Here is a 15,840-nt window from a genome sequence, read left to right on the forward strand (position 1 = left end):
AGCCGACCCAAAAACCTCCCCTGTCTGAACTACACTAACCCGATTTTTCAGGGTCCTCAGCGCCATACAACTATGCCTAGGTCACATGTACTCTTGACTTAGGCCATCTGACTTGGTCCGTGTTTTTTCTTAGGGTTCACCTAGGTACTTTGCCTTGCTTGATGTGGTAACTTTTTAGTGTAGTTCAGACATCCCAATTTTGGGACTTAGCCGATTTTTCATGGATTTTCCATATGACCCATAGGGTCCCTTTCTTCATACAAGCTTGCCTAGGGCGATCGGTCAAAACTTGTCTTACTATTCGATTGGTCTTCGCACTTTCACCCTAGGCAGTTTGCCTAGGTGTAGCTTCTTGAGGAGGTCAAAACCCAAAATAAGGAGGTTCAGCCGACCAAAAAACCTCCCCTGTCTGAACTACACTAACCCGATTTTTCAGGGTCCTCAGCGCCATACAACTTTGCCTAGGTCACTTGTACTCTTGACTTAGGCCATCTGACTTGGTCCGTGTTTCTTCTTAGGGTTCACCTAGGTACTTTGCCTTGCTTGATGTGGTAACTTTTTAGTGTAGTTCAGACATCCCAATTTTGGGACTTAGCCGATTTTTCATGTATTTCCATATGACCCATAGGGTCCCTTTCTTCATACAAGCTTGCCTAGGGCGATCGGTCAAAACTTGTCTTACTATTCGATTGGTCTTCGCACTTTCACCCTAGGCAGTTTGCCTAGGTGTAGCTTCTTGAGGAGGTCAAAACCCAAAATAAGGAGGTTCAGCCGACCCAAAAACCTCCCCTGTCTAAACTACACTAACCAGATTTTTCAGGGTCCTCACCGTCATACAACTTTGCCTAGGTCACTTGCACTCTTGACTTAGGCCATCTGACTTGGTCCGTGTTTCTTCCTAGGGTTCACCTAGGTACTTTGCCTTGCTTGATGTGGTAACTTTTTAGTGTAGTTCAGACATCCCAATTTTGGGACTTAGCCGATTTTTCATGTATTTCCATATGACCCTTAGGGTCCCTTTCTTCATACAAGCTTGCCTAGGGCGATCGGTCAAAACTTGTCTTACTATTCGATTGGTCTTCGCACTTTCACCCTAGGCAGTTTGCCTAGGTGTAGCTTCTTGATGAGGCCAAAACCCAAAATAAGGAGGTTCGGCCGACCTAAAAACCTACCCTGTCTAAACTACACTAACCAGATTTTTCAGGGTCCTCAGCGCCATACAACTTTGCCTAGGTCACTTGTTCTCTTGACTTAGGCCATCTGACTTGGTCCGTGTTTCTTCCTAGGGTTCACCTAGGTACTTTGCCTTGCTTGGTGTGGTAACTTTTTAGTGTAGTTCTGACATCCTCATTTTGGGACTTAGCCGATTTTTCGTAAAATGCCATATGACCCATATGGGTCCTTTCCTTCATATAAGTTTGCCTTGCTTGGTGTGGTAACATTTGAGTGTAGTTCTGACATCATCATTTTCGGACTTAGCCGATTTTTCGTAAAATACCATATGACCCATATGGGTCCTTTCCTTCATATAAGTTTGCCTTGCTTGGTGTGGTAACATTTGAGTGTAGTTCTGACATCCCCATTTTGGGACTTAGCCGATTTTTCGTAAAATACCATATGACCCATCAGGGTCCTTTGCTTCATATAAGTTTGCCTTGCTTGGTGTGGTAACATTTGAGTGTAGTTCTGACATCCCCATTTTGGGACTTAGCCGATTTTTCGTAAAATACCATATGACCCATCAGGGTCCTTTGCTTCATATAAGTTTGCCTTGCTTGGTGTGGTAACATTTGAGTGTAGTTCTGACATCCTCATTTTGGGACTTAGCCGATTTTTCGTAAAATACCATATGACCCATCAGGGTCCTTTGCTTCATATAAGTTTGCCTTGCTTGGTGTGGTAACACATGAGTGTAGTTCTGACATCCCCATTTTGGGACTTAGCCGATTTTTCGACCAATACCATATGACCCATCAGGGTCCTTTGCTTCATATAAGTTTGCCTTGCTTGGTGTGGTAACATTTGAGTGTAGTTCTGACATCCCCATTTTGGGACTTAGCCGATTTTTCAATCAATACCATATGACCCATCAGGGTCCTTTGCTTCATATAAGTTTGCCTTGCTTGGTGTGGTAACATTTGAGTGTAGTTCTGACATCCCCATTTTGGGACTTAGCCGATTTTTCGTAAAATACCATATGACCCATCAGGGTCCTTGCCTTCATATAAGTTTGCCTTGCTTGGTGTGGTAACATTTGAGTGTAGTTCTGACATCCCCATTTTGGGACTTAGCCGATTTTTCGATCAATACCATATGACCCATCAGGGTCCTTTGCTTCATATAAGTTTGCCTTGCTTGGTGTGGTAACATTTGAGTGTAGTTCTGACATCATCATTTTGGGACTTAGCCGATTTTTCGTAAAATACCATATGACCCATCAGGGTCCTTGCCTTCATAAAAGTTTGCCTTGCTTGGTGTGGTAACACATGAGTGTAGTTCTGACATCCCCATTTTGGGACTTAGCCGATTTTTCGTAAAATACCATATGACCCATCAGGGTCCTTTCCTTCATATAAGTTTGCCTTGCTTGATGTGGTAACATTTGAGTGTAGTTCAGACATCCCCATTTTGGGACTTAGCCGATTTTTCGATCCATACCATATGACCCATCAGGGTCCTTGCCTTCATATAAGTTTGCCTTGCTTGGTGTGGTAACATTTTAGTGTAGTTCTGACATCACCATTTTGGGACTTAGCCGATTTTTCGTAAAATACCATATGACCCATCAGGGTCCTTGCCTTCATATAAGTTTGCCTTGCTTGGTGTGGTAACATTTTAGTGTAGTTCTGACATCACCATTTTGGGACTTAGCCGATTTTTCGTAAAATACCATATGACCCATCAGGGTCCTTTGCTTCATATAAGTTTGCCTTGCTTGGTGTGGTAACACATGAGTGTAGTTCTGACATCCCCATTTTGGGACTTAGCCGATTTTTCGACCAATACCATATGACCCATCAGGGTCCTTTGCTTCATATAAGTTTGCCTTGCTTGGTGTGGTAACATTTGAGTGTAGTTCTGACATCCCCATTTTGGGACTTAGCCGATTTTTCGATCCATCCTATATGACCCATCAGGGTCCTTTTTCTTCATATAAGTTTCCCAAGACTTAGTGCTTTTTACCTTTGGACACCAATATCACCCTTACGGGTTTCTTTGATCTTCTCACTTTGTATTGACCAAATGTAGGTCTTGCCATGCCAAACATATAATTGTTCTACACCAAGTCTCTATCTCGTACCGCCAGCTCGGTACATTCGATCAACCTGCCCTTAAGGCACCCGGGACTTAGCCATTTTTTCACATTTTTCATGATTTTGAGGCAACTTTTCTCGACTTTGTCACCTTATATCACCAAGATCCTTTCCCTTTAGCGCTTCACTCTGTTCGTATGATATTTAGCGCTGACTATCACCTTTCTATCGCTGACCTCAACTTCTTATTCGGTGCCATAGAGCCAGAGATATTTGGTGTATGCTGTTATAAGGGAAGTTTGTCACTTTTTCAAAGGCCCACTTTGGGACGCCCATATCTCACCTTCAGGTATCTTCGATCTTCTTGTCGTATATGGACGAAACTTAGGTCTTGTCTTGGCCAACTTATAAATGTTCTACGGCCAAGCCGTATCTCTTACCGCCAGCCCGGTATTTTTGGACTTAGCCGGATTTTCGCCTCTCGTGGTAACAATTTCTGTCTTTGACTCACAATAACACCCGAACGGTCACATGCTAGCGCTTTGCTTGGTAGGAATTATAGTTAGCGCTACCTTTTCTCTTTCCATCGATACCTTGTTCGTTCCATTCCATGCCATACAGCCGAAGTTATGATGTTTCCCGTTTTCCATATCATGTGGAGCTTATGCTCTGGGAAAACCATCTAACACCTGTACCACCCTTTTGGGTACCACCGATCTCGACATTATGTTCGGGCCAAATATAGGTTATAACATGCCGAACTTATAATTGTTCTACACCAAGTCTCTATCTCTTACCGCCTGCTCGGTATTTTACTCGTAAGTCCAAATTTCACAACTTGTACTTTTTGGCCCAATGTACTCGAGTTTCAATTTTGGTAACATTTTTCGACTTTGTCGCTTAATAACTTCCAAATCATGCTAGTTAGCGCTTTGCTTTCTTCTAGTCGTATCTAGCGCTGGGTGTTACCTTTCCAAAACACATCCTAGCTTTACAATCCATGCCATACAGCCGGAGCTACATGGTGCACAAGTCAAATCCATTTTAGCCATGTTTCATTTTTGCCAATTTTTGACCACTCGTATCACCCTTCCAGAGTGGTCCGATCTTCTCGCTGTCTATGGACGACTTTTAGGTCTCGTAGAGGCAAACTTATAAGTATTCTACGTCAACCCGCTATCTCTTACCGCATGCTCGGTATTCTTGGTCTTGTGTGATTTTTGGCCATTTTGGTATTATTTTTCCACTTTGTCGCTTAATAACTCAGTTTTGCTCAACACTTAGCGCTTCGGTTGTTTGGGATTATAGTTAGCGCTCGGTTCGACCTTTCCAACACTGATCTTAGCTTGTCGATCCGTTCCATACAGCCTGAGTTATTCGCGATACCGTGTTTCAACCCATTTCTCAAGTCTCGTTTTGGTCCAACTTTGAACCAGCCATATCACCCTGATGGGTACCTCCGATCTTCTCGCTTTATATTGGCCAAAGTTAGGTCTTGTGGTAACGTACTTATGATTGTTCTACGCCGTGTTCGTAGCTCTTATCGTTCGCCCGCTATTTTCGATCATAAGGTGAATTTTCGCCTCTAAACCACCATTTTTCACCTTTGCCCTCTAATATGACCGACTTGCTCAACACCTAGCGCTTCGCTTGGTAGGACACATAGCTAGCGCTCGTCAAGACCTTTCCAACGCATATCCAAGCTTTCCGATCCGAGCCATACAGCCTGAGCTATAGGCGATACCGTTTTTCCCATTTTCTTGGTCACACGCACTTTAGGGTACCCCTTTTTGCCTTTGACCCTTAATACCTCCTCCGGGTCACTAGTAGGCGCTCAGCTTGGTAGGAAACATAGCTAGAGCAGGCCTTCACCTTTCCAAAACTGCCTCAAGTGTACCGATCCGACATCTAGAACCAAAGTTATGGTCATTCCCATCATGCTCTACTTTCATGGTCAACCTCCACCAAGCACACCTAGGTTGGACCAACTTTCACCAACTCATCTCGAACCCCAAATTTGCTTCGACCTACTAGGTTTCCCTAGTAAAGTGGTCAAAACATCCATTACAACACGACTGGTCTTTCTGGTGGTCGACCTAGGCGACTTTGTTCGACGACCACCACCCCATGGAACTAAAAGACGTCCCTTGATACGGACCACCGATACATTTTCCGGCCTGTCTAAACTACACTCATCGAAATTTTTTTGGGTCCCCACCGTCATACAAGTTTCCCTAGGTCAAGTTTTTCTTCCGGATCGGCCGCGGACCTCACTTTTCATTATCTAGGGAGGCCATAGGGCCCCAAAAGGGGTTTTTTAAAATTTTCGACACTTTCGACTTTGGTCGGATTTTTTCCGATTTTGGTCCGACCTAGGGACTTGGTGGTCCAAGGAGCCTCGGGACCAAACTTTTTTCTCAGGGGTCCCTACCTCCATACAACTTTGCCTAGGTCAATTTTTTGTTCCAAATCGACCGCGGATTTCACTTTTCAATATCTGGGGCTCGTGTAGAGTCCGAATATGAGGTTTTCTCATTTTTCGACATTTTCGACTTTTTTCGACTTTTTTCGGGTTTTTCGACCTAGGGGTCCGCCGAACAAATTTTGGGTCAAAAATTTTTATTGAACTAGTCGAAAGTACGCAAAAAGATAAGACTTTTTGCCGAAGACACCATGCCCCGGAACCGACTCCTTCCCCTTCAAAATAGGGGACAAACGTGATTTTTGAAACTTTTCCTTAGGGAGCCCAAGACTTAGAAAATTTTCAAATTCTCGATTTTTCGATTGCGAGCTAGCGCTTTGCGGTCTTCGGCAATGTTGTAGATCTCGACGAGATAAAACTTTTTGGTCAAGGGACATTTTGCCCTCCGACCCCTCCTTCCCCCCGCAAATCGCCCCCCAAAGTGCAATTTTTGCATTTTCACCTCTTTGCACGCACTGTTCGGCCCAAATGGCCACTTTCTATGGGTCTGAGCGCTTTGCGGTCTTCGGCAAACTTTTAGAGCGTACCAAGCCCTAATTATAATTGTTCTACACCAACTTCGTACCTCTTCATCCCTGGCCGCTATTCGCGTACCAAGGTAATTTTTGTTCATTTTATCAACATTTTTCATCTTTGACTGCTTATATCGGCCTTGCCATGAACCGATAGCGCTTCGCTGTGTTCTAACGTAAGTTAGTACTGCTCAATACCTTTCCAAATCATGTCTTATATTGTCATTTGCTTGCTTACAGCCGGAGCTATGAGCGATACCGTAAAAAGTACCGAAACTTGGAAAAATCCTTGGATCGCCCATATCCCCCCTTTGGGGACCAGATATCGAAAAAAGTTCTTATTCAAAAAGTTGCGCCTTAACGTGTTCTAGTTATGCCTAGAACATTTCACTTCGCTAGCTGGCCTGCAACTTAGCCGTAATTGGGATTTTAGGGTGTTCATGGAGGGCCCATTTCCTGCGACTTGGTATCTTTTGGGCCCTATGTTTCTCTAATATCTCCACAAGTTTTCCAGATAGCTTTCTCATACTTTCAGGGTGCCTAGAGCACCTCAAGACCTTTCCAACGCTATGCCGTTCGCCTCGCTCGGACATCTACAGCCGAAGTTATTCGAGGTACACGGTACCTTACCCTGTTTTCTCAGTACTTGGTCGAAAATTTCGATCAGCCATATGACCGACTTGGACAACCCTGAGCGGGTTGGCCCCATATAACTAAACTTTTGTCTCTTGTAGGCAAACTTATAAATGTTCTACGTCAACTCGCTATCTCGTACCGCCTTGACGGTATACTTGGTCCAAGGGCCATTTCCAGCGACTTGGTCGCAATTTCGCTCTAAGTTTCGCTAATACCTTCGTCCGTGGACATGGTGATTTTTTGTTCGTATTTTTCCTTGATAGTCCCACTCAAGACTATTCCATACCAGAGCCAAGCGTCCCGCTAAGTGCCATACAGCCTGAGCAGTAATTCATGAAAGGTACCTCTACCAGTTTTTGCCATACTTGGGTACAAACTTTGTATCGCCCATATCTCCACTTTGGAGGCCAGCCAGCACCTTGGCCCCATATACTTTTTTGTTGGTCATACCATGCACAAAATATAAATGTTCTACGTCAACTTGCTATCTCTTCTCTAACTTGCCGTTATTCTTGGTCCAAGTCCCATTTCATTCGTTTTCGGACCCATTTTGCTATATGTTTCACTAATAGCTTCGGCCATGGACAAGCTGATATTCTGTTTGTATTTTTGCTTGATAGTCCCACTCAAGACCATTCCAAAACACACCGCAACTTGTCGCTCGGTGGCAAACTGACCGAGTTATAATTCATGAAAGATACCTCAACTTGGTACACCATGTGGTCGGCCCAAACCATATACCGACCAAACGACCGACTTGGAGCACCCTGACCGGGTTGCCCCCATATAATGAAAGTTGCGTCTCTACACGCCCAACTTATGAATATTCTACGCTAAGTCGCTATCTCTTACCGGTAAGCCGGTATTCACCTTCCAAGGGTGATTTTGGTCAAGTGCCATTTCCTGCGACTTGGTCCCCGAATTGGACCATCATCACCTAATATCTCCGTGGTCTTTCAACTCAGCCTCATAAAACTTTCAGGGTAGATAGGTCTCCCCAAGACCTTTCCAACGGTGAGCCGTTTGCCTCGCTCGGCCATCTACAGCCGAAGTTATTAATGGTACTTGGTACCTTACCCTGTTTTTTCCATACTTGTTCGTACTTGGGTACAAACTTTGGATCGCCCATATCTCCACTTTGGAGGCCAGCTAGCACCTTGGCCCCATATACTTTTTTGTTGGTCATGCCATGCACCAAATATAATTGTTCTACGCCAACTTGCTATCTCTTCTCCAACTTACCGTTATTCTTGGTCCAATTCCCATTTCATTCGTTTTTGGACCCATTTTGCTATATGTTTCACTAATAGCTTCGGCCATGGACAAGCTGATTTTCGATTGGTATTTTTCCTTGATAGTCCCACTCAAGACCATTCCAAAACACACCGCAGCTTGTCGCTCGGTGGCAAACTGACCAAGTTATAATTCATGAAAGGTACCTCAACTTGGCACACCACGTGGTCGGCCCAAACCATAAACCAACCAAACGACCGACTTGGAGCACCCTGACCGGGTTGGCCCCATATAATAAAAGTTGCGTCTCTACACGCCCAACTTATGAATATTCTACGCCAAGTCGCTATCTCTTACCGGTAAGCCGGTATTCACCTTCCAAGGGTGATTTTGGTCAAGCGCCATTTCCTGCGACTTGGTCCCCGAATTGGACCATCATCACCTAATATCTCCGTGGTCTTTCAACTCAGCCTCATGAAACTTTCAGGGTAGATAGGTCTCCCCAAGACCTTTCCAACGGTGAGCCGTTTGCCTCGCTCGGCCATCTACAGCCGAAGTTATTAATGGTACTTGGTACCTTACCCTGTTTTTTCCATACTTGTTCGTACTTGGGTACAAACTTTGGATCGCCCATATCTCCACTTTGGAGGCCAGCCAGCACCTTGGCCCCATATACTTTTTTGTTGGTGATACCATGCACCAAATATAATTGTTCTACGCAAGCTTGCTATCTCTTCTCCAACTTGCGGTTATTTTTGACTCAAGTCCCATTTCCATAGTTTTTGGTACCAATTTGCTCTATGTTTCGCTAATAGCTTCGCCCAAGGACTTTGTGATTTTTTGTTCGCATTTTTCCTAAATAGTCCCACTCAAGACTATTCCAAATCACACCTTAGCTTGTCGCTCAGTGCCATACAGCCAGAGTTTTAATTCATGAAAGGTACCTCACCTTGGTACACCACGTGGTCGGTCCAAACCATCAACCAACCATATGACCGACTTCGAGTCGAGCTAGCGGCTAGGCCCCGTATAATTAAATGCGTGTCTTGATGCGGGCTACTGACGGTCTGAACAATGTAGCTCGCTAGCTCGTCTCTAAACTTGTGTTTTGGTCGAATATTGGGTGTTCATGTACCACTTCGGGTAACATGGACTTTGGTGCAACTTTACCACTTGTGCACTTAATAACTTCCCGGTCATTCAAGTCTTTGCCTTCATACTTTCAGGGTAGTTAGGTCTCGTCGAGACCTTTCCATACATATGCCAAACTCATCGATCGGACATCTATAGCCCGAGTTATTCGCGGTACACCGTACCTTACCCTGTTTTTTCCTCAATTGGGTACAAACCTTGGAACACCCATATCGCCCCTTTAGAGACTAGCTGGCACGTTGGCCTCATATAATGATAAGTGCACCTCAACTAGGGCTACTGACGGTCAGAACATTTCAACTTGCTAGCTCGGGCCCACACTTGTGTTTTTCTCGAATATATGGTTCAAGTGTGCCACTTTGGGCACTTTTGGACATTTTGTCCCCACACAACTTTCTTGCCTTGGTAGATAGGGTCTTGTGTTCTTGGGCAAAAAGATGCACCAAGACATGGTCTAACTTTCGTTCTTTTACCGCAAAGCGCTATCTCCAACACCCGAGGAGATAGAAAGTGATTATGTTCGGTATATCGGTCTTCCATGGCCTACTATGGTAAGCCCCTGCAGGGTATGCAACCGAAGGTGCTTGGTACATGTATTTGGTGCAATATCGGTGCAAAGTAGGTGTTTCCTTGATCGGGCTATAACTTTCTTGGTTGATGTTGGATTGCTTTGCGGTCTTCGGGGGATAGTTAGGGAACATGTTGGCCAACATTTTCTTATTCCTCAGCCTGGCCGTACCTCTTACCGTCTAGGCGGTATTCATGCTCTAAGTTGGAACTTGTGTTCCTTCGGGCAAATTTTCTGACTTTGACGCTTAATAACTTCCGTTCATATGCAGTCTAAGCTCTGCAACTCTCAGGAAAGCTAGTACTACTCATTTCCTTTCCATATCAGTCTTTGGCTTGTCGATCCGATGTCTACAGCCTTAGTTATTCACGATCCCTGTGAAGGTAGGTTTTTGCCCATTTTCCAGTTCATGTGGTAACATTCCCAGACTTTGCCGGCTTTCTCTTCATGTGGTAACTTGCTTGCTCATGTGGTAACTTGGAAGTGTATTTCTGACAGACCCAATCTGGGACTTAGCCGATTTTTCTCTGCATATTATATGGATCCATCACTAGGCCATCTTGCTTGCTCATGTGGTAACTTGGAAGTGTATTTCTGACAGACCCAATCTGGGACTTAGCCGATTTTTCTCTTCATATCATATGGATCCATCACTAGGCCATCTTGCTTGCTTGTGTGGTAACTTGATAGTGTATGTCTGACAGACCCAATCTGGGACTTAGCCGATTTTTCTCTTCATATCATATGGATCCTTCAATAGGCCATCTTGCTTGCTTGTGTGGTAACTTGGAAGTGTATTTCTGACAGACCCAATCTCGGACTTAGCCGATTTTTCTCTTCATATCATATGGATCTATCATATGGCCATCTTGCTTACTTGTGTGGTAACTTGAAAGTGTATTTCTGACAGACCCAATCTGGGACTGAGCCGATTTTTCTCTTCATATCATATGGATCTATCATATGGCCATCTTGCTTGCTTGTGTGGTAACTTGATAGTGTATGTCTGACAGACCCAATCTGGGACTTAGCCGATTTTTCTCTTCATATCATATGGATCCTTCAATAGGCCATCTTGCTTGCTTGTGTGGTAACTTGGAAGTGTATTTCTGACAGACCCAATCTCGGACTTAGCCGATTTTTCTCTTCATATCATATGGATCTATCATATGGCCATCTTGCTTACTTGTGTGGTAACTTGAAAGTGTATTTCTGACAGACCCAATCTGGGACTTAGCCGATTTTTATCTTCATATCATATGGATCCATCACTAGGCCATCTTGCTTGCTTGTGTGGTAACTTGGAAGTGTATTTCTGACAGACCCAATCTGGGACTTAGCCGATTTTTCTCTTCATATAATATGGATCCTGGACTTAGCCGATTTTTCTCTTCATATCATATGGATCCATCACTAGGCCATCTTGCTTGCTTGCGTGGTAACTTGGAAGTGTATTTCTGACAGACCCAATCTCGGACTTAGCCGATTTTTCTCTTCATATCATATGGATCCATCACTAGGCCATCTTGCTTGCTTGTGTGGTAACTTGGAAGTGTATTTCTGACAGACCCAATCTGGGACTTAGCCGATTTTTCTCTTCATATTATATGGATCCTGGACTTAGCCGATTATTAGGTTATTATATATGGATCCTGGACTTAGCCGATTATTAGGTTATTATATATGGATCCTGGACTTAGCCGATTATTAGGTTATTATATATGGATCCTGGACTTAGCCGATTTTTCTCTTCATATAATATGGATCCGGGACTTAGCCGATTTTTCGTTTCATATAATATGGATCCTGGACTTAGCCGATTTTTCTCTTCATATAATATGGATCCGGGACTTAGCCGATTTTTCTCTTCAAATAATATGGATCCGGGACTTAGCCAATTTTTCTCTTCATGTGGTAACGTATGCCAATCGCTCACAAGTCATGGGATAAGGGTACTTGTGTTCTTCCATCTTCTAAGTCCCGCACGGGGACATCGTGATCGCCCCAAGTCCGGAATAGCGCCAAGTCAAGCCCCACGGTGGCCGTGCAGGACCTGTTAGCGGCGGCCCCACTGACAGCACTAATCCGGACTTAGAAATTATATCTTTCTAATCGAACACCACACACGCAACACCACCATACCACCATCTCCTTGCAAGTACCTAAGTACCCGCAACTCCATGGTGAAGGCAATGTCACTCCATCACCAACCTCTTTGCACTGCAAGCACTTGCGTACCCACAACACTCCGAAGAAGGCAACGGCGCGCGATGCTCGACTCCACACACCACACCACACCACACCACCGATGGCCAGCCAGCCAGCCAGCCCAACTAAGGGCTAACCCACCAACCAACCACCAATGGCCTAGGCCAGCCGGATCCCACCTTCAAGCCCAAGCACAGCCAAGTGCAAGTACCGCCAAGTGTTCACCAACCGCCCAACACACCACACCACCGATGGCCAGCCAGCCAGCCAGCCCAGCTAAGGGCTAACCAACCAACCAACCACCAATGGCCTAGGCCAGCCGGATCCCACCTTCAAGTCCAAGCACAGCCAAGTGCAAGTACCGCCAAGTGTTCACCAACCAACCATCACACCAGGTCAGCCGGCCGGTACCCACCTTCAAGTGCCATTACCCTCGGGTGCAAGCTCAATCAAGTGTTAACCAACCAACCCGGCCAAGGCAGCCAACAGGCCGGCACCCTACAGCACCGACCCGCCATCACCACCTCAACCGTTGACCATGCAAGTGGCCTCGGACAACAGGTGACACCCGAAGTACATCCGAAGAACGTATATCAAGTGTTTGCTCACCAAGTCCTCAACCAACCCCAAGTACCCGGAGGTACCCAGAGTGTTGGATCCGCCAACCCGTCCCGGCACTCAAAGTCCTTGCGAACCCAAAGTGTTTGCCCGGTAGGGCCATTGTATCACAACGCTTGCTACCATGCAAGTGGTCTCGGACAACAGGCGATACCCGAAGTACATCCGAAGAGTGTATATCAAGTGTTTGTTCACCAAGTCCTCAACCAACCCCAAGTACCCGGAGGTACCCAGAGTGTTGGGTCCGCCAACCACTACCAGCACTCTAAGTCCTCGCGAACCCAAAGTGTTTGCCCGGTAGGGCCATTAGACCACAACGCTTGCTAACCATGCAAGTGGTCTCGGACAACAGGCGATACCCGAAGTACATCCGGAGAGTGTATATCAAGTGTTTGTTCACCAAGTCCTCAACCAACCCCAAGTACCCGGAGGTACCCAGAGTGTTGGGTCCGCCAACCACTACCAGCACTCTAAGTCCTCGCGAACCCAAAGTGTTTGCCCGGTAGGGCCATTAGACCACAACGCTTGCTAACCATGCAAGTGGTCTCGGACAACAGGCGATACCCGAAGTACATCCGGAGAGTGTATATCAAGTGTTTGTTCACCAAGTCCTCAACCAACCCCAAGTACCCGGAGGTACCCAGAGTGTTGGATCCGCCAACCTGTCCCGGCACTCTAAGTCCTTGCGAACCCAAAGTGTTTGCCCGGTTGGGCCATTAGATCACAACGCTTGCTAACCATGCAAGTGGTCTGGAGTATAGGTGATACTGACATACCACCGAGATGGTACATCTAGTATTGGGTCACCAAAACCAAACCAACCCCAAGTATCAACCCGGCATACTCAGAGTGATGGATCCGCCAACCCGTCCCGGCACTCCAAGTCCTTGACGAACCGAAAGTGTTTGCCCGGTAAGGCCATTAGATCACAACGCTTGCTACCCCACGGCGAGCTAAACATGCAAGTGGTCTTAGGCAACAGGTGACACCCGAAATTCATCCGAAGATGGAATATCAAGTGTTTAATCACCAAGCCAGCATCCAAACACCAAGTACCCCGGGAGGACCCGATGCGTTGCGACCATCTCCAAGTTCTTGACGAACCCGCAGTGAAAGGCGGTAAGGCCTCTGGGCCGCAACGCTCGCATGTGTTAACCCGCAAACACCACTGACCGGTCGGTCCACCGCAAGGGTGGGTCCAACTAGTCCACACACGGTATGCCGCATGTGCCCCCCGGGGGGAGCACACCGCACACAACCACCAAGCATGGGTCGCCTGAAAGGATCGAAATGTACATCTCTCTTCAATGCGTAGCGCCCAGCCTGCAAACCCGTCGTTTTCGGGTGGTCTTAGGAGTCGAAACTATTCTTGGAAGATCGGCAAGCACAACGCCTTTTCCCACTTCAGGTACTTCGGCGAGCGCACTCGCGATAGGCTCAGTTTGAGGGTTTCCAATAAATGGAAAGAGTCTATAGAAGACTCAATCCGGTCTCGTGATGTTATTAGCCATCTAGCTAACGACTCCTTTACATATACTACCAGCCTGGTTCGGTTACGACCTTAGAGGCGTTCAGGCATAATCCGACGGACGTAGCGTCATACCAAAGTCCGCTCGGACTAGTATTGAGCCATTGGTCCGTACCTGTGGTTCCTCTCGTACTGCACAGGAATTCCATTGAGATAGTACTTGCACACCAGTAGGGTAAAACTAACCTGTCTCACGACGGTCTAAACCCAGCTCACGTTCCCTTGAAAGGGTGAACAATCCTACGCTTTGTGAATTTTGCTTCGCAATGATAGGAAGAGCCGACATCGAAGGATCAAAAAGCCACGTCGCTATGAACGCTTGGCGGCCACAAGCCAGTTATCCCTGTGCCGCGTCCCTCCCGAAAGGGAACGCGCAGTGCTTGAGCGCATCGTAGACGACTTGTTTCCCCAACACGATCCCTTTGTGTGGCCGACCCCACTGGCCGCCGAAGATGGTGCTCCTCAGACGCGCGTGGTCACGGACGAGGAGTTGCTGGAGATAGCGCGATCCTTGGCCCCCCGGAAGGCGCCCGGCCTCGACGGGATCTGTAATGGAGCGCTGAAGGCTGCCATCCGCCAACACCCCGAGGTCTTCCGGCGTGTGTACCAGTCCTGTTTTGACCACGGTGTGTTCCCATCACCGTGGAAGGAGCAGCGGCTGGTGCTGCTGGCGAAGCCCGGTAAGCCCCCAGGAGAGTCCTCGTCGTTCCGACCCCTGGGGATGCTAAACGGCGCTGGCAAGGTCCTGGAGCGCCTCATGCTCGACCGGCTCAACGAGCATTTAGATTCCCCGGACAATCCTCGCCTCCATCCGGCGCAGTATGGGTTCCGTCGGGGTCGTTCGACGACTCAGGCGATATTGAGGGTAGTCGAAGAGTGCCGCAGAGTCCTCGCGCTTAACACCAGGGAGCCGATTACGCGACGCCATGTGCACCACTGTCTGATGATAGTGTCACTGGACGTCAGGAACGCGTTCAACACCGCTAGCTGGAGCCACATCGCTGCAGCGGCCCGGGACATGGAGGTCCCGGCCGACCTGCAGAGGATGCTCGCTAGCTGGATGGAGGATCGGCGACTGGTGTACGAGTGCGACGACGGCGCAGCGTCCAGGCCGCTTAGTGCAGGCGTTCCACAGGGGTCGATCCTCGGCCCCACCCTGTGGAATGTTATGTACAACAGCGTCCTGTCTGTGCAGCTTCCAGAAGGTGTCGAGCTGGTGGCGTACGCGGACGACTTGGTGCTGCTTGTGGAGGGCGTGGGACCACGGGACACCTCGGACCGAGCGGCTGCCGCAGTCACCGTGGTGAATGAGTGGATGGTGGCGCATCAACTCAGCATCGCGCCGCAGAAGACGGAGGCGGTACTTGTGTCGAAACGGAGCGTTGACGTGGACGATCCACGCAACCCTGTCACCGTTGTCGTTAACGATCAAGTAGTGGCTGTGGGAAAGCAGCTACGCTATCTGGGAGTGCAGCTTGACTGCAAAATGTCCTGGATTCCGCATCTCACGCAGGTCGCTGAGAAGGCGCAGAGAGTGGGCGACGCCGTCTCTCGCCTGATGCGGAACCACAGTGGTCCCAAGCATGCCAAGAGGCGTCTGCTGGCGGCAGTGGTGGAGTCGGTGCTGCGGTATGCTGCACCAGTGTGGA

General features: G+C 47.3%; 1 pseudogene; it reads right to left on the reverse strand.

The window, feature by feature from the left end:
* Positions 1-13,915: 13,915 nt before the first annotated feature.
* LOC131292127 (large subunit ribosomal RNA) overlaps positions 13,916-15,840 on the reverse strand; it is a 7,035-nt pseudogene continuing 5,110 nt past the window's right edge.

The sequence above is a fragment of the Anopheles ziemanni genome, assembly GCF_943734765.1.
Source record: "Anopheles ziemanni chromosome X unlocalized genomic scaffold, idAnoZiCoDA_A2_x.2 X_unloc_33, whole genome shotgun sequence".
Classification (NCBI taxonomy): Eukaryota; Metazoa; Arthropoda; class Insecta; order Diptera; family Culicidae; genus Anopheles; species Anopheles ziemanni.